Source organism: Triticum urartu, chromosome 2A, assembly GCF_056163025.1.
Source record: "Triticum urartu cultivar PI428250 chromosome 2A, HENAU_Tu73, whole genome shotgun sequence".
NCBI lineage: Eukaryota > Viridiplantae > Streptophyta > Magnoliopsida > Poales > Poaceae > Triticum > Triticum urartu.
In genome coordinates, this window is record NC_141874.1 from 733,622,843 (window position 1) to 733,642,129 (window position 19,287).

The 19,287-nt window shown below is 44.7% G+C and overlaps 1 pseudogene; it reads left to right on the top strand.

Annotated features, from left to right (window-relative positions):
- The window catches only part of LOC147987353 (putative disease resistance RPP13-like protein 1), a 58,934-nt pseudogene that overhangs the window by 5,372 nt on the left and 34,275 nt on the right, over nt 1–19,287 (top strand).

Below are 19,287 nucleotides of genomic sequence, written 5' to 3' on the forward strand. Positions count from 1 at the left end.
ACAGTCTGCGCTCCAAACACCCGGAGCAGTGCGACGACTGGATTACATGTGAACACATCAGGACTTTCAGCAGTTGGTTGGAAACACGTCTCAGAGGTGACAACACTGTTTGTGATGAGTTGTACTTGTTGTCCAGGGGACCATCTTTGACTGTATTGACTTACAAAGGATACGAGATAAATGGGAATACATTTTACACGATCGCCCAAGATCAAAAGAGCACAAACCAAAACAGTAGTTTCCGCTTTGATGCAGCAACTGAGAGCGGAAAGGATACATATTATGGTTACATAGTGGACATATGGGAACTTGACTACGGACCTGATTTTAAGGTCCCTTTGTTTAAGTGCAAATGGGTCAATCTGTTAGGCGGTGGGGTACAGGTAGACCCACAGTACGGAATGACAACAGTGGATCTGAAAAATCTTGGGTACACTGACGAACCGTTCGTCCTAGCCAATGATGTGGCACATGTTATCTATGTGAAGGACATGTCTACCAAACCAAGAAAAAGAAAAGATAAGGAAGCGAATACATCATACGATGAGCCAAAGCGCCACATAGTTCTTTCAGGAAAAAGGGACATCCTGGGAGTGGACGGCAAGACAGACATGTCTGAAGATTATGAAAAGTTTCATGAAATTCCTCCCTTCAATGTCAAGGCTGACCCAAGCATCCTGATAAACAATGAAGATTATCCATGGTTACGGCGCAATAAGCAAATGACACAAGCGAAGCAAAAGTGAAGACTTTCTCCCGCAACTATTATGATGATACCATGCCAAATTTGTAACAGACGAACATGCTACCATTGTCCGTTTTGTACATGCACATGCTATGTGGGTGAAATTATGATACCATCCCAACTTTCAACTTTTTCAGAGTTCATTTGAAATGCTTTCATGTCTTATGGTTCGAAACTTTGATACTTCGAAAGTGATTGTCCATTTTGTACACGAAGTGCATCAAGTTTTTGTCGTAACCCTCTCTACTTTTTGGAACATGCTATGTGGGTGAAATGATGATACCATGCCAACTTTCAACCTTTTCAGAGTTCATTTTGAAATGCTTTCCAATTTCAGAGTCATTTAGCTCAAAGAATGAATTAATAGCAAACAGAATAAACTACAAAACTTTTATGAAAATAAAAACAATCAATTAAAATATTATGTTATGATCAACTAAAATAAAACTATAATATTCTTCAATAGCAAAAAGAATATAATTTTTGTGACCTAAAATAAAACTATAAGTATTTAATTGTAAGTATAAATAAAAAAATAAATAGCAAAGAAGAAAAAAAATTCTATTTTTATAGTAAAGTTATTCATAAACTAGTGATTCACACAAATTTTTAAAAATTCAAATTTAAACTATTCAAAATTTAAAACTAATGGCACTAATAGAAAGTTTATAATTTTTGTGACCTAAAAGCAAAAAGAAATCACTAAAAAACTGTAAGTATTTAGTTGTAAGTAGAAATAAAAAATAAATAGAAAAAAAATTCTATTTTTATAGTAAAGTTATTCATAAACTAGTGATTCACACAAATTTTTAAAAATTCAAATTTAAACTATTCAAAATTTAAAACTAATGGCACTAACAGAAAGTTTATAATTTTTGTGACCTAAAAGCAAAAGGAAATCACTAAAAAACTGTAAGTATTTAGTTTTAAGTAGAAATAAAAAATAAATAAAAAAAATTCTATTTTTGTAGTAAAGTTATTCATAAACTAGTGATTCACACAAATTTTTAAAAATTCAAATTTAAACTATTTAAAATTTAAAACTAATGGCACTAACAGAAAGTTTATAATTTTTGTGACCTAAAAGCAAAAAGAAATCACTAAAAAACTGTAAGTATTTAGTTTTAAGTAGAAATAAAAAAATAAAAAACCAAAAAATGTAGAAATAAAAAAGAAAAAACCAAAAAAATGCCTCCTACTGGGCCTCCACGGCCTGAATACGACTAGAAACCCTACATGGGCCAGGATTTAGGCCCGCAGAAGGCCCAATAGGCCCACAGGCAGTAGCAAGGTTAGGCCTGAAAGCCTGCATTAGAGAGGAGCTCGAATGAGGAGGCACACCAGCGCTTATAAACCAGTGCCGGCGCCCTTCAGCTAGCGATGTGGGCCTAAACTTTTGGGCGCGGGGCAGCACAAGGCCACTGGTCCCGGTTGGTGGCACCAACCGGGACTAAAGGTGGCATTGGTCACGGTTCGTGGCACCAACCGTGACCATTGCCCCCCTTTAGTCCCGGTTGGTGCCACCAACCGGGACCAATGGCCTTCGCTTCCTGCCCTTTGGGCTGCCGAAAAGAGGCCTTTGGTCTCGGTTGGTGGCACCAACCGGGACTAATGCCCACCTTTGGTCCCGGTTGCTGCCACGAACCGGGACTAAAGGCTCTGCTATATAAGCCCACACTTTGGAAATTTTCACCAACTGCTCCATTCCCCATCGCCGACGCCGCCAGGCTGCTCGTCCTCCTCATCGCCGTCGCCGCGCCCTGCCCCGTCGCCGTCGCTGCGCCCTGCCCCATCGCCGTCGCCGCGCCCTGTCGCTGTCGTCGTCGTCGCGCCCTCCTGCCTGTCGCCGGCCGCCCTGCCCCGAGCTCGCTGCCGTCCGCGCGCCCTGCCCCGAGCCCCGCCTCCTCGATCGTCCCCGTCGCCGTGTGCCGCCCCGAGCCCGCGGCCGTCCCCGTCGCCGTGTGCCACCCCGAGCCCGTCGTCCCCGAGCCCCGCGCACGCCGTCCTCGAGCCCGCCGTCCTCCTTCCCGTCGCTGGCCTCCTCTCCCCGTCGCCGCCCGCCCCCAGTGAGCTCCCCCCTTTCCCATCATCGTCGCCGACGATGCCACCCATTGCCGCCGCTGCTCTCCTGTTCATATATGCAAAAGTTACATTTTTAGAAAATCATCTATATATGTTCAGAAAAGTTTATATGAATGTGGCTATATATATATATGTTCAGAAAATTTCTATATGTATGTGTGGCTATGTATGTGTATGTGGCTATGTGTATGTGTGGCTATATATGTTCAGAAAAGTTCGAACATGAGAGGGGGGATGATAGATGATGATGAGGGGGGGGGGGGAGGGGGGACGTCGGACATTCATGAGAGAGGCGGGGAAGAAGGGGAAGAAGAGGGAGAAGAAGAGGGGGTCGAGAGGGGGTCTAGGGTCGCCGAGGGGTCGAGGGTCGTCGAACATGAGAGGAGGAAGAGGATAAAAAAAGAAGAGGAATAAGAAAAGAAAAAAGAGGAGAAGAAAGAATAGAGGAGAAGATCTCCTCTATTCTTTCTTCTCCTCTTTTTTTTCTTCTTCTTCCTCTTTTTTTTATCGGGAACGAGGGTCGTCGAGGGTCGCCGAGCGGTAGAGGAAGAAGAGGATAAAAAAGAAGAGGAAGAAAAAAAAAGAGGGGTCGACGGTCGCCTAGGGGTCGAGGGTCGAGAGGGGGTCTAGGGTCGCCGAGAGGGGAGAGGAAGACGAGGAGAAATAAATAAGAAGAAGAAAAAAGAAGAAAAAGAAGAGGAGAAGAAGAAAGGAATAGAGGAGAAGAATAGAAAAATAGAATATATATTCTATTTTCTCTTTTCTCCTCTATTCCTTTCTTCTTCTCCTATTTTTTTTCTTCTTTTTTTTCTTCGACACGTGGGGGGGGGGGTCGAGAACGTCGGACATTCATGAGAGAGGCGAGGAAGAAGGGGAAGAAGAGGGAGAAGAAGAGAAGAGGAAGAAGAGGAAGTCTTCTCCTCTATTCTTTCTTCTCTTCTTTTTTCTTCTACTTCTTCCTCTTTATTTTATCGAGAACGAGGGTCGTCGAGAGGGTCGCCGAGCGGTAGAGGAGAAACCCTAAATAGAAAGTATCGTCGGTGTGAGATACATGTACCGTCGGTGTCGGACACTACATCCACATCCCACAAGTGGCGCGGGCTTCGACGCCCACGTCACTTGTGGGACGTGGATGTAGTGTCCGACACCGAAGGCCACATGTATCTCACACCCACAATACTTGCTAGCTATTTAGGGTTTCCTCTACCGAAAAGAAGAGGAGAAATAAATAAGAAGAAGAAAAAAGAAGAAAAAGAAGAGGAGAAGAAGAAAGGAATAGTGGAGAAGAAGAGAAAATAGAATATATTCTATTTTCTCTTCTTCTCCACTATTCCTTTCTTCTTCTCCTCTTTTTTTTCTTCTTTTTTTTGAATCCTTTGACACTAGGCAACCTCCCGACCCCTCGGCGATCCTCTCGAACATGAGAGGAAGAAGAGGGTCGTCTAGGGGTCGAGGGTTCCAGGGTCGTCGAGGGTTCGAGGGGTCGAGAGAGGTTTCCTAGTGTCAAAGTATTGAAGAAATCCATGCCTTCATCATTAGCCGGAAGTAACCAGGGCATGTTGGTACGAAGTTCTGCAAAGTTGTTCTGGAATGGAGTCCCGGATAGAATAATCCGCCTTTTGGTACGAATTCAGCAAAGGCCTTCCAAATAGCGATATTCGAAAGGCTCTTTCTGAACTTTGTACCAAAAAGCGAATTATCCTATCTGGGACTCCGTTCCAGAACAACTTTGAAGAGCTTCGTACCATCATGCACATGTTACTTTCGCCTAATGATGAAGACATGGTTTTGTTGAATCCTTTGACACTAGGCAACCTCCCGACCCCTCGGCGATCCTCTCAAACATGAGAGGAAGAAGAGGGTTGTCTAGGGGTCGAGGATTCCAGGGTCGTCAAGGGTTCGAGGGGTCGAGGATCGCCGAGGGGTCGAGAGAGGTTTCCTAGTGTCAAAGTATTGAAGAAATCCATGCCTTCATCATTAGCCGGAAGTAACCAGGGCATGTTGGTACGAAGTTCTGCAAAGTTGTTCTGGAATGGAGTCCCGGATAGAATAATCCGCCTTTTGGTACGAATTCAGCAAAGGCCTTCCAAATAGCGATATTCGGAAGGCTCTTTCTGAACTTTGTACCAAAAAGCGAATTATCCTATCTGGGACTCCGTTCCAGAACAACTTTGAAGAGCTTCGTACCATCATGCACATGTTACTTTCGCCTAATGATGAAGACATGGTTTTGTTGAATCCTTTGACACTAGGCAACCTCCCGACCCCTCGGCGATCCTCTCGAACATGAGGAAGAAGAGGGTCATCTAGGGGTCGAGGGTTCCAGGGTCGTCGAGGGTTCGAGGGGTTGAGGGTTCTTCTCCTGTATTCTTTCTTCTCCTTTTTTTTTCTTCTTCCTCTTTTTTTTATCGGGAATGAGGGTCGTCGAGGGACATAGATGTAGTGTCGTCATTGTCGATATATACCCCCTCCCGATAGCTTACTATGATTAGGTAGCTAGTTCTACGTTTGGCACTAATATATCCATCTTTCATGTTTGAATAATAATTGCCATGTTGTAAATATTTGTAGAAACTATGGACACCGCCCTAGACGAAGCAACAAAAGAAGCGTTATTGAGGGACATAATCGCAGAAGGAAGTGATGCCATCTCGTTGTTTCTCAACGAAACCGATGGTCTGGAAGGAGAGGGTGAACAAGCTGGCTACGGTGACCTAATGCCGGTGCAAGAAGAAGAACATGAGGACGGCTCCGGTGACCCAATGCCGGTGCAAGAAGGAGACCGTGATGATGGCTCCGGTGACCGAACCGAGTCCGGCCAGGTATATATATTAGTTAAGCCTATGCTGACTAGCTGATTGATGCATTCATTGTTTTGGTATGTACACATATTAATTAAGTCTTTGTTCTTTTTTCTAGCCCTCCGGATCGAGCACAACTTCGGTAAAGAGACAAGGCCCGAAGAAAAAGTTGAGCTCGGATGAAAAGTTTGAGATCATAGCAATCGCGCCCGACGGCCAACCTATTGAACCCCTCCGGACAAAGAGCGCATTTGTTGCTCAGTGCAGGGTTCTGGTTAGGGACAAGATCCCGATAAGCATCCAGCAATGGTTTAAGCCGGCTACAGAAGACCCTGAGGTGTCTTATGTCAATGATATGCAGAAAAATGATCTTTGGACTGAGCTGAAGTCAAATTTCACCCTACCGCCTGAGGATAATCCAGAGAACCAAGTTAAAGAGAAATTAATCAAGTCTTTTGCTCTGAAGAGGATGGCAGAACTATTCAGGAGGTGGAAGAAAGAGCTGAATAAGTTTGTCGAAAATAATGAGACACCAGAATTCAAGGGCAAATATGAGAAGATCAGATATCACTGGCCCGCATTTGTGGCCCACAAGATATCGGAAAAGAGTAAGAAGATGTCGGCGACAAATAAGAAAAATGCTGCAAAGAAGAAGCTTCACCATCGCACGGGGTCAGGTGGCTACCTCGTAGCCCGGCCTAAGTGGTCCAAGATTGAGAATGATCTGGTTCATAAAGGGATCGAACCAGAGACAAATAACTGGCCAGACCGTTGCCGGACTTGGTTCTTCGGGGCTGGCGGAACCCTGGACCCTGAAACAGGGAAGTGCATTTGGACGAACGATCAAATGGACATACCAGTCAGTAAGCTTAAGCAGTATATCGAAGCAGCGCAGGAAGGGACGTTCTTTCCAGACAGAGAGAACGACGAGCTCACAATGGCCCTCGGGAATCCTGAGCACCCTGGACGGACACGAGGCACGCCAGGCTCCATTCCGTGGAAGGTTGGGTTTCCGGACGCAGGCGGTTACAAATCCCATGAGAAGAGGAAAAAAGTGCAGCATACCCAAATGCAGGCGCTGCAAGCAAGGGTAGACGCGATAGAGGAACGAGAAGCAAATCGCAGCAAACGTACTGCCGAAGCCTCCCCCGAAGCTACCCCGCCATCTCAGCGCAGAAGCAGCGTGACTTCCACCGAGCTGCTTCAGCCGGAGCATGCCTTGACGGCTCCTGCCAGCTATCCCGTGGATGCTATCACGGAGTCTCAAAATTGCCACCTTATGACGCAATGGATGAATTTGAAGGTCAAGGCGGCTGTTGGCTCTGTTTATCCTACTGAACCCGGCACAACTTTTCACTGCCGGCCGATTCCAGAAGGATATGCTAGGGTGATGGTGGATGAGATAAAGGAGGGATTTGAGGACCACCAGCTTGACCACCCTACCGGTGAAGGGGAGACTCGGCTGGGGTCTGCTCTGAAGACTCCATGCCTATGGCGGAAGGACCTCATCAACCTTCCGAACTGGACGCCTCCGCCTCCTCCTCCTCCTCCTCCGGCAAGTCAGGGCACTCCGCCTCCACCGCCTCCTCCGCCGGCGAGTGACGATCAGGGCCCTCGGCCGGCTCCTTCTCCGGCGCGTGGCGGCACTCCGCCTCCTTCTCCGCCTGCGCCGACGCGCCCGAGCAGCCAGCCTCCTCCTTCTCCGCCTCGTCCGCAAGGGCGGAAGAGACTTGCCGCCACTCCAGCTGCTCCGGCGCATCGTAGTCCTTCTCCTCCGCCTCTTAAGCAAGTAAAGAAGACAACCGCTCCGTCTGCTCGGTCGGCGTCTAGCAGTACAACCAGAGGTGGGAGGACATACAGATTTGGTCCTTCTCTGAAAACTCCAGAGAAGATACCATATGAGAGGACCCTGGAGGAGAATGCCGAGATCGTGCGAGAAGAAGTGAGGAACTTCTTGAAGGGGTGAAAGCAAAGAAACATCCACCTCCGGAGGAGAAGGTAGATCGGGTGAAAGTGAAGCGCACTCTGGCTGCCCTGACAAAACCACCGAAGTCTGATTCGCCGAAAGGAAACTATGACCGCATTGTTGGAAAGGAATTTGCTGAAGCGGAGCGGTCGGGAAGTACTGTCAGTGATCAAAGGCTGAAAGAACGACGAGCTGGGAAACAAATTGCCCAGCTCGGCGAACAAGCGAAGCAATCATGCCCCCCGCTCAAGGTGCCTAGCCACAACGTCGCTAATGATCCGAGGATGGTGCCCGGTTATAGCAATCTTGCAGATTACCTGCCCGACGAAGTACATTATGAACCCATGGACGTGCAGATACAAAGATACGAGTACGGGAAGCCTCTCGTCAAAGATGAAAGATCTCTATCAACGATGATGCGAAGATTGCATGATTGGTACTTGAAAATCTGCAGAGACTCTGGGGGGAGGAGTACTTTGTATGTGAAAGTTAAAAAGGAGCATGACCTCGTTGGAATTGATCTGTTGCCTGTTCCATTTAAGGAGTTCTATCAGTTTTTCAATCAATTGGCCCTCGATAAAACAATGTTCGCCTGCTACTGTCTGTAAGTAGTACTACTTCTGTCATTAAGTTTCTCTATATAGCTTATCTCTTTCATTGCATGTATTTATAATCATCCTCACTATATTATGCAGATTGAAGATCGCCGAATTGAAGAAAAGACAAGTCGGTGATATTGGGTTCATTAACACATATCTCATAGATGCAACTCAGGTTAAATTACATCCCACAGATACCGAGGCCAACTTGCTACGATCGTTGGTAATAAATCAAAACAAAGATATAATACTCTTTCCTTACAACTTCAAATGAGTGTTACTGTCTTGTGCGTATTCGGTTTCCCTTATATATTAGTCAAGGCTATAGTAATGTAATTGATGAGTTATGCATGCGTGTGCAGTTTCCACTATATTCTCCTACATATTAAGCTTGAGCAGGGACTAGTAACCGTCTTAGACTCAAGACGAAAAGATCCCCGGGACTATGCAGACATGACTCAAATACTCGAGAAGTAAGTTAAATCGATCATTATCCACCATATCAGCAACTTTGTTCATTTCCTGATATATCAAGTAATTGTTTTCTTTCTCCGGCAGGGTTTGGAGAAAATTCACCAGAAAAGCTCCGGGACTGCCGAAGGAGCTGCAATTTAGACACCCGAAAGTAAGTACTATAGTAGCATTTTAAGCGCATGTACTAGTCATTCAAGCGCTAGTTTCATCAATACCATTTGGCATTCTTGCTTATCAGTTTGATTAACCTCTATTTCTTGTAAAGTGGTTGTGGCAGGAACAAGGGAATGATTTCTGTGGATACTATGTTTGCGAGTCCATCCGCCACACGACCTGTGAGCGGGGCTACACTGAAGAACAATATGAAGTACGTAAATAACAACATTCACAATTTTATTATATTACCATCATTTGTGTTGAGTTTCATTCATTCATAAATATATGTATTGACCCCCTTCTTTAAATTAGATGTTTCGGAAGCGGGTTGAACTCCTAGCACCAGCTCGCATGCGAGCAATTCAAGAGGAATTGGCGGCATTCTTTCTTGACCACGTGATCCCTGAAAACGGAGAATTCTATGTGGACCCTGAGTCCGTATGATTATATTTGTAAGAGATAATTATTGTATATATGTAGCCGGTAGTGTCAGATAGATATACGAGAACTTGTTGTTCGACCAATCTCTCGGAGAAAGAGAGGTGGTCGATATCACTTCTCTCTGTATGCATATATGTTCATCACGATCTTCTGTTTCCTTCGTTTGCTTACTAGCTAGCCAGCGTGTCTAGTCCTCTCTATACGTATGTATAGTACGTAGCGTCGACCAAGCACGGACATAAGAGAGGACACTTCTCTCTATTAATTATAGCTAGCTAACACAATATATGAAACACCTAAATTAACCCCCCAAAACCCCCAACCCCCCCCCCTTTCAAAAAAAAACAAAAACCCCTGCCACAGAAATGCTGACGCGTGGATGCCTATTGGTCCCGGTTGGTGCCACCAACCGGGACCAAAGGGTCTCCTGACTGGGCTCTGCGCACTGCCCACGTGGAGGCCCATCAGTCCCGGTTCTAGATTGAACCGGGACTAAAGGGTCGGGGCATTAGTACCGACACTTTAGTCCCGGTTCAGGAACCGGGACTAAAGGCCCTTACGAACCGGGACTATAGGCCCTTTTTCTACCAGTGAGGGAAAACCTTATACACAGAGGATTATCAGTAGCGCCTGTTAAAACTAAGCGCTACTGCTACTTACCCGTAGCGCGGGGACACAAAGGGCGCTACAGCTATGATGGTAGCAGTAGCGCGTCTACAGGAAAAACGCTACTACTATAATTCCCACACTGTTGCCGGCAGGCTAGGAATAGTAGTAGCGAGCTTGGGGAAAACGCGCTAGCGCTAAGTTCGTTGTAGCAGCGCGTTTTCTAGGGAGAGTGCTACTGCTAAGGAAAAGAAAATAAAATGAAAAAGAAATAGAAAAGCAAATGAAAATAAAAGAAATAGAAAAAGCAAAAAGGAAAAAAGAAAATATAAAGAAAAATAAAAGATAACACTACAAGGGGAAAGCCTATACACAGAATCTTACCAGCATCACACTTTAAAATAAGGCGCTGCTGTTATGTAGCAGTAGCGCGCGCACACAAAACTTGCTGCTGAAATAAATGTAGCAGTAGTGCGCCTGCCCTGAGACGCGCTACTGTTATAATTGCCACGACGCCGCTGCGGGGCTAGTTCTAGCAGCAGCACGTTAATACGAAGAGCGCTACTGCTACGGACCATAGCAGTAGCGCATTTCTGCAATAACCTCTACTGCTAAGGTTACTACAAAAATTTAGTCCCACCTCGCTCCGTGAAGAGAGTTTCTACCACCTTAAATATGTTACTTCTCAAACTTTCACAAGCACCTGGTCTTCATTGAACTCCATGTGTAGAATTTATGGCCGCAATATGAGTCTTCACCGGTTCCTAAACCGGTGAGGACTCATATTGACAAATCAGATTGTACACAAAAAGATCATTGATGATCAATGTATTTTTGATGTCTATTTTTACATGCTGACACATAGCAGTAGCGCGTTCTTTGTGAAAGGCGCTACTGCTTGGTCATTTAGCAGTAGCGCCTTTCTTTATAGCGTGCTACTGCTAAGCCATTCCATCTCCCACCCCCCACTCTCCTCTATCCGATCCACTCACACTCACACTCACTCGATGTCCCCCTCACCCCCTCCCCCCGCGCCGGTCCTTCCCCGTCGCCCCTCCTCCCTCTGCGCCGCCGTCACCTCCTCCTCCTCGCTAGACTCGGTACCGGCCTCCTCCTTCATCCTCCCTCCACTCGCCGCTCGCCAGCCCCTCCTCGGTCCGCCTTCCTCCTCCGTCCTCCCTCCATTCGCCGCCGGCTGGCCCCTCGCTCCGCCTTCCTCCTCCGCGCTACTCTCTTCTCCCTCATCGAGTCACCCCTCCTTCTCCCTCCTCCCTCCTCCATCCACAACCTCTCCTCCCTGCTACATTTTCATTTAGTAGGCTAGTTCATATGCAACACTTTGATTTAGTTGATTTAGCAGGTTAGTTGATTTAGTTGATTTAGTATGCTAGTTGATTTTAGTAGGCTAGTTGATTTAGTTGATTTAGTATGCACCTTTTTATTGTTATTTTTTCTGTAGATGGATAGCTAGATGCTTTTGTTTTTCTGTAATAATTTATTTTTTGGCAAAATGTAGGTGCCAATTTAGTTAAATTTGCCACTTGTTTTCTAATCAATTATCTTAGGCAATAGGTGCCAAATTAGATGAAATGTCTTGGCAGGTGGTATCCTGATTTGGTAGATATTTGTGAAAAGTTTTTTCGGCAATAGGTGCCACCGAAATGCTTTGGTAGGTGGTACCTTGTCATCTAATATGTTACTAGATCTTAGGATTATAATTGTCCATCAAATTGCTTCTCGCGGAAGAACCAAAAATATCACATGCTACTGTTTTTCTTTCCTGTGAAGTGGACCGTTAATCCTTTGCTCATATTGCTTTAGGAAAATGGCGCCACCACCACCACCACCATGTCTACTATGCAAGTCAAGGTGCGCCAGCAGCCTTGCAACTGGCAAGCTATTCAGCATCTACTTCCAGCCGAGTTTTCGTCATGAGGCGGTAGGAAATTAGATGAAATGTAACAACTATTTTAATTTTAGTGTTGGCATTACTGCATTGTGTCATTTTGCTTTTTTTACACAGATCGTCCCATGCAATGTGAGGTTGAAATTCAATAAGCTGACAGGAGACACTGTGACATTTGAGGCTCCTCGGGGGCCGTACACTATGTTTCCAACAAGCGCCATAGCTAATCTAGCAGTAGCGCGTTTTGTTGACATGCGCTATAACTAAGTTCCTTAAATAAAGGAGAAAGGAAAAAACGAAAAGTAAAAAAGAAAAGGAAAAAGAAAAGGAAAAAGAAAAGGAAAAAAGAAAGGAAAAAAGAAAAGAAAAAGGAAAATAAATAGCTACTTCCTATAGCAGTAGCGCGTTTTATGTACCAGCGCTATATCTAACTTAGCTAAAGCGTTGTTTTCCGACCGGCGCTACCGCTACGTTTGACATAAGCCCCACGCGGGCTTTCTCCCCCTTACCCCCTTCTCCCCCAAATCCCCACTCTACTGTCGCCGCCGTCTCCCTACATCGCCGTCGGCCTCTGCGCGCCCTCCCGTCGCCCTCTGCACGCCGTCTGCCGCCCTCCGTCATCGTCTGGTGTCCTCTCTCGCCGCACGCCCGAGCCCCGACCCCGACCCCGACCTCGACGCCGTGCGCCCCCTCCCTCGGCCGCTCTGCCCCTCCTGCTCCCTGACTCCGCCGACGCCTGAAGTGAGCACGCCTACACCTCCTCCTCCTCCCCTACCTCTGCCTAGCTTGGGTGCTTAAGTAGTTGTAGATGCTTAAGTAGCTAGGGTTCATCTAATTAGTAGGGTTCAACAACTTAGCTGTATATGCTTAAGTAACTAGGGCGGTAGGGTTTAACTAGAAATGTTAAGGCAGTAGGATTTAACTAGATTTTAATTAGGGCACTAGGGTTAGGGCAGTAGGGTTTAACTATAAATGTTAGGGCAGTAGGGTTTACCTAGATGTTAATTAAGACAGTAGGGTTTAGTTTAGAGAAAAATTCAATATAAAAATATAAATTTCTATTAGTGCTGCAAGTCTAGTTGGTTCTTAATTTTCAATCAATTTTATTAGGAAAGAAATTTAGGACATAATTTGAATTGAGTTCTAGGGTCCATAATTTGAAATTTAGGACATAAATTGAGTTCTAGGGTTCATAATTTTTATTAGGACAGTAACTTGGGACAGAAATATATAAACGTTCTAGGTTTCTAGGATTCATCCATCTATATTTGGTTTTTGAATTGAGTTTGCGAGAGGATGAGATTTGTGTAGATTTTATTGAAGTGTCAAACACTAGGAGATGCAAATTTTAAGTGGTCTTGTTATATGCAAATTCCTGAATAGTGTTTGCTCATGTATATCTACTGTTGTAGTTGCTCATGTACAGGTTCTTAAGTGGTCCTATTATATGCAACATTGATGTGGTTCGATTGTGTCCAAGTGGCCTTTTGTTGTTTGCAAGGAATGATTCCGAGTGACCTATGTTTTGTCGGAGTGTTGATTCATTTCTGTTCCTGAGGCGCTCGATTTGTCCATTTTTTAGCAAAGGTCATGCCAAAAAATTTCGTGAATTTCGGCACGACTTATGCTGGAAACTAGGACATATCGAGTGCCTGGGATTTGCCGCAACGGGAATGAATCAACATTCCGGCAAAACATAGCCCTTTTTAATGTCATTATTCATTTTATTAGGTCTAGAATTAATTGATTAGACTTAATCGTAGGAAACATGGCTAACAATGATGAGGGAGGGGGTTCTGGTAATTGCAACGTCTACGAGGCGGCAAACAACTATTTAAACTATCCGGACGAGCAACAATGGTTGCAGTACCCCTTTGTCACATCCGAGACTGAGACCGACACCGGCACCGACACCGAGACCGGCACCGAGACGAACACCGGCACCGAGACCGGCGTCGATGGTGGCGAATTAGCCGATATAGAACCGAAACCGAAGAGGATACGGCGCCCAAACCAAAGAGAGATCACGCTCAAGAAGACAAGGAACCATGTGCCCTGCTTCGGCCATAAGACCGACTTCTGCTGCATCCAGCAACCGAGTGGTACTCTTAGTGATGGATTCTATGTCCTCCACCACATGCTGTAGTACATACGGGATTGCCAGTACCTTCGCATGTCACCTAGATCTGGCGATGCCGATATTCTGCAATGGGCAAAGAAACTATGAAATATCCCGGATCATCGACTCCGAGGTGAATTCTATCACATTCAGCGCGAACTTGCCCAAATCATCATGAAGGAGGTCCTCGAAAAAATAGGGATGTTCTATGAAGAAGGGCAAATGTCGCGGGAATCCGTCTGAACACGCGTAGCTACTCAGCATCTCGGCCTGAAGCCTTCCACTTCGCTCGAGAACTTCCTTCCTGATTTGGATGGATGGCACGACATGTTGGAGTGATTGACGATATATGACAATGTGTCCATTTAGTCACTACTTTCTCTATAATGAAACTTTGAGTTATGCACGACGAAACTTTGTGATGTAACTAAACCATCCTCCTCTACTAGCGAAGATCACTGTAGTAGGGCATTTTGGGTACGATGAACTTTGTTATTTATGCTTATGATATGTTGCTTCTATTTTTGCTAACTCTGTCTCTTTCTGTTGCTCAACTATATATGTTGCATATTATCGACTCATGTGACCATGCAGGCACATAGATCATCGATGGTGAAGAAGTGCTATTAGGGAAGGTTCCAGGAGTGTGCGACGAGTGGCCTGAGTGTCAGTCGCAGGTGCACCGGTTTTCGGGCGGCAGCCACGGAGGGTTCGATAGTAGAGCCGACGCGGAAGATAGTTACTTGTGGTTGACGCTAGTGCGAGAGAGTGATCGGAACCGGCGCCCAAAAAACTACTACATTATCCCTCTCTTGCTCATAGTGATCGCTCTTCTCTTCTATATCTTTGTTTAGATATCGATGATGAAACATGTGTATGTGATGACCATGCAATTGCTTGTATTCGAGACATGTCACTTAACTTGTGTCGCTATATCGTGATTATGATGAGACGACATGATTTGTGTTGGATGATATGATGAGACTATTATGTGTATGAAATGATGAGCATATTTCATGTTTATGATATGATTAGAATACTGTATAAAACTTGTACAAAAACACCACAAATACGTAGCAAAAAAATATGTGAATATATAGCAGTAGCGCTCTTTAGCAGGAAGCAGTAGCACCATAGACAAGCGCTACAACTATTTAGCAGTAGCGCTCGATGGACGAACGCTAGCGTTTTTTGGACAACGCTCTGCTAAGTAGGTATAGCAGTAGCGCGGGTCAAAACACGCTACTGCCACAAGTTAGTTGTAGCGCTTTACTAGTAGTGCCGCTCCCTGCGCTACTACTAGGCATTTGACCTGAGCTACTGATAGGCTTTTCCCTATTAGTGATAGTTGGTGCAAAATGCATGATCATTTAAGGTAGCTTGGTTAACATATATCTGGAGAAGAAAGTTTTTGTGGAGACCATTGGGGGATAAAACTTTGCCCAAACTAAGATGTGTTTCAGTTGTCACTAACAAGGATTATATAGCGCACTCCCAATATGAACAAAGAGATGATTACATCATCTTTTTCCTATTATAAGGGATCAAGTGTTGAGAATACAATTTTTAAGAGACTTCCATGCATTCGTGTTTTAGATCTGACTGGTTCATCTATTCAAAGCATTCCAGATTGCATTAGAAGTTTGATCCACCTGACTACTTGATCTTAATGATGCAAACATATCTTACCTTTTAGAGTCCATCGGTTCCCTCATGAATCTTTAGATAACAAACCTGCAAAGGTGCAAAGCTCTGAACAACCTTCCTTTGGCGCTCACTCAGTTGTCCAATTTAAGGCGCCTAGTTCTGACTGTATACCAATAAATCAGGTTCCAGAAGGAATATGCAGATTAGAATTCCTCGATGGATTAGAAGGATTTCCTTTTAGTGGCCGAAGTGACAATGGAAAAAACAAGACGGGTGGAAGTTGGAAGGGTTGGAAGTTCTCTCAGTCTCTCACAGCTAAGGCAGCTTGTGATTACCAAATTGGAAAGAGCAGCTACTTGTACTATAGAGTGAGCAGCTACTTGTACTATAGACTCATTGTTAACAGGCAAAAAATAATCTCACATATGAATCACATTCAGAAGATGCTGACAATATTTCAGCAGTTAATCTCTCCACACAACCTGGAATATGTAGTTATTAATGGATTCTTTGGCCGGACGTATCTACATGGCTTGGAAACACCCACGTGTCTTCAGTTGTATACTTGAAACTCATAGACTGCAGTTCATGTGGGCATCTTCCACCAACTGGTCAGCTGCCCAACTTGAGATATCTGGAAATTGATGGAGTAACAGGGCTTACCAAGACTAGGACCGAGTTTGTGGGCTGTGGGGTGCTGGTGCTAATCCCATGTCCAAGGATGCAGTTCTTGCTTTTCCCAAGCTCAAAATGTTGAGGATACAGGATATGCCTAACTGGGAGGAATGATCCACTGTCGAAGAAGATTCTGCAACATCAACATCTGTGGAAGGGAAAGAGGAAGCCCTGACCCCAAGGATCCAGATGCTGTCATTACTCAAAGGATGCCCCAAGCTAAGGGCTCTCCCACGACAGCTTGGACAGGAGGCAACCAGCTTGGAATCGTTCCATTTAGGGAAAAGTATATTTTTCGTCCCTTAATTCTTTCGAAAGTATAGAGATGGTCCCTCAATTTTAAAACCAACAAAACTTAGTCCCTCAACTTTCAGAACCGGGTAAAGTTAGTCCCTGCCTTAGACAAACTTGGTTTATCTATGACGTGGCATGGTCAAAGCGGTATTGGACAGTCCATGTAAAGCACAGCCGGCAACGCTGGAGCCAGGTACGACACGGGGTGAGGTGCCCCGTGCTTTTCGTGCTGGCTGCACCCTCCTTGGCGCTCCATCCAGTGGTGGAGGAGACAGCGATTTGTTGCATGACGGTGACGGCGGCGCTCCAGCATGTGGTGAGACAGAGGCGCGTTGTCGCACGTCGACAACTTCCAGCGCAGGCGCAACAATGGAGGTAGTGGGCACACCTATGGCAGCAGCCCCATGGAGGATCCTCGCTTCCTCGGCCCGCGGAGACCTGAGGTGTCGTTGCATGGCGCTGGTCTACTCGGCAGCAGACGCACGAGCCAGCGACCGCAACAACGGCCGTGTGCTGTAGATGGGCTTGTATCCCGAACCTCATATCCACCCACAAGCATGACCCCCGCTCCTCCATGTTCGTGCAATCATGCATTAGTAGAAAAGGGGTCAAATGTGAAGCACATTAGTGCCGGTTTAAATTTAAGCCGGCACTAATGTGTCCATTAGTGCCGGTTCCAACGGCTAGGCGGGCGGAGATCATTAGTACCGGTTCATGAGCAACCTTTAGTACCGATTCATACCACACACCGGTACTAATGAGGTTGTGTCAGGCTGTGGTCAGGCTGGGGCCCCAACGAACACCTTTAATACTGGTTCATGGCATGATCCGGTACTAGAGTTTCTTAGTAAGATGATTTTTATTAGTCCCACCTCGCGAAGAGAGAGGCAGTAGGAGCGGTTTATAAACTGTGCGTGCAGAGACGATGAAGGAGAGGCGCAATGCTCACCTGCACGTTGCTTAGCTTCAAGCCTTTCGGAATAGCATAGACCGCACGGAGCTATGTGCAGTGCAGTCTACACTATTCCAAAAGGCTTGAAGTTAATTAACGAGCATTGCGCCTCTTTTTATTTTTAATAACTTATTACAACTCTGGACTTCTTGTGTTACGACAAAAACTGGATGCACTTCGTGTACAAACTGGACAATCTCTTTCGAAGTATCATGGCCGGTTTTGGACGAAAACTCATCTGTTACACCGGCACTTCATTTTTTAAACTTATTACAACTCCAGACTTTTTTGCGTTCAGTACGCACCATTCAAAGCCACGTAATCAACTTTCAACCCTTTCTGACATCATTTGCTATTTTTCATTCATTTACCGATTTGTTTTGAGAGCTAAATGACCGTGAAATTGAAAATCACTACAAAATGAACTCTGAAAATGTTGAAACTTGGCATGGTATCATCATTTCACCCACATAGCTTGTGCAAGAGAGTAGAGAAGGTTACGGCAAAAACTGGACGCACTTCGTGTACAAACTGAACAATCTCTTTCGGAGTATTAGAGTTTCGGACAAGAACTCGTCTATTACACGGTTACTTCATTTTATTAAAATTATTTGAACTCCAGACTTTTTTTGTGTTCCGTATGCAGCATTCAAAGCCACGTAATCAACTTTCAACCCTTTCTGACATCATTTGCTATTTTTCATTCATATACCGATTTGTTTTGAGAGCTAAATGGTCGTGAAATTGAAAATCACTACAAAATGAACTCTGGAAATATTGAAACTTGGCATGGTATCATCATTTCACCCACATAGCATGTGCAAAAGAGTAGAGAGGGTTACGGCAAAAACTGGACGCACTTCGTGTACAAACTGGACAATATCTTTTAGAGTCTCAGGGTTTCGGACGAGAACTCGTCTGTTACGTGGTTACTTCTTTTTTAAAACTTATTTGAACTCTAGACTTTTTTGTTTGTTTCGTATGCAGCATTCAAAGCGACGTCATCAATTTTCAACCCTTTCTAACATTATTTGTTCTTTTTTAGTCATTTACCGATTTGTTTAAAGAGCTAAATGACCGTGAAATTGAAAATCACTACAAAATGAACTCTGAAAATGTTGAAACTTGGCATGGTATCATCATTTCACCCACATAGCATGTGCAAAAGAGTAGAGAGGGTTACGTCAAAAACTGGACGCACTTCATGTACAAACTGGACAATCTCTTTCGGAGTATCAGGGTTTCGGACGAGAACTCATGTGTTACGCGGTTACTCATTTCTTAAACTTACTTGAACTCCAGAATTTTTTTGCGTTCCGTATGTAGCATTCAAAGCAACGTCATCAATTTTCAACCCTTTCTGAGATCATTTGCTTTTTTTCAGTCATTTACCGATTTGTTTAGAGAGCTAAATGGCCGTGAAATTGAAAATCATTACAAAATAAACTCTGAAAATGTTGAAACTCGGCATGGTATCATTATTTCACCCACATAGCATGTGCAAGAGAGTAGAGAGGGTTACGGCAAAAACTTGACGCACTTCATGTACAAACTGGACAATCTCTTTCGGAGTATCAGGGTTTCGGACAAGAACTCATGTGTTACACGGGCACTTCATTTTTTTAAACTTATTTAAACACCAGACTTTTTTTGCGTTCAGTATGCAGCATTTAAAGCGACGTCATCAATTTTCAACCATTTCTGACATCATTCGCTATTTTTCATTCATTTACCGATTTGTTTAGAGAGCTAAATGACCGTAAAATTGAAAATCACTACAAAATGAACTCTGAAAATGTTAAAACTTGGCATGGTATCATCATT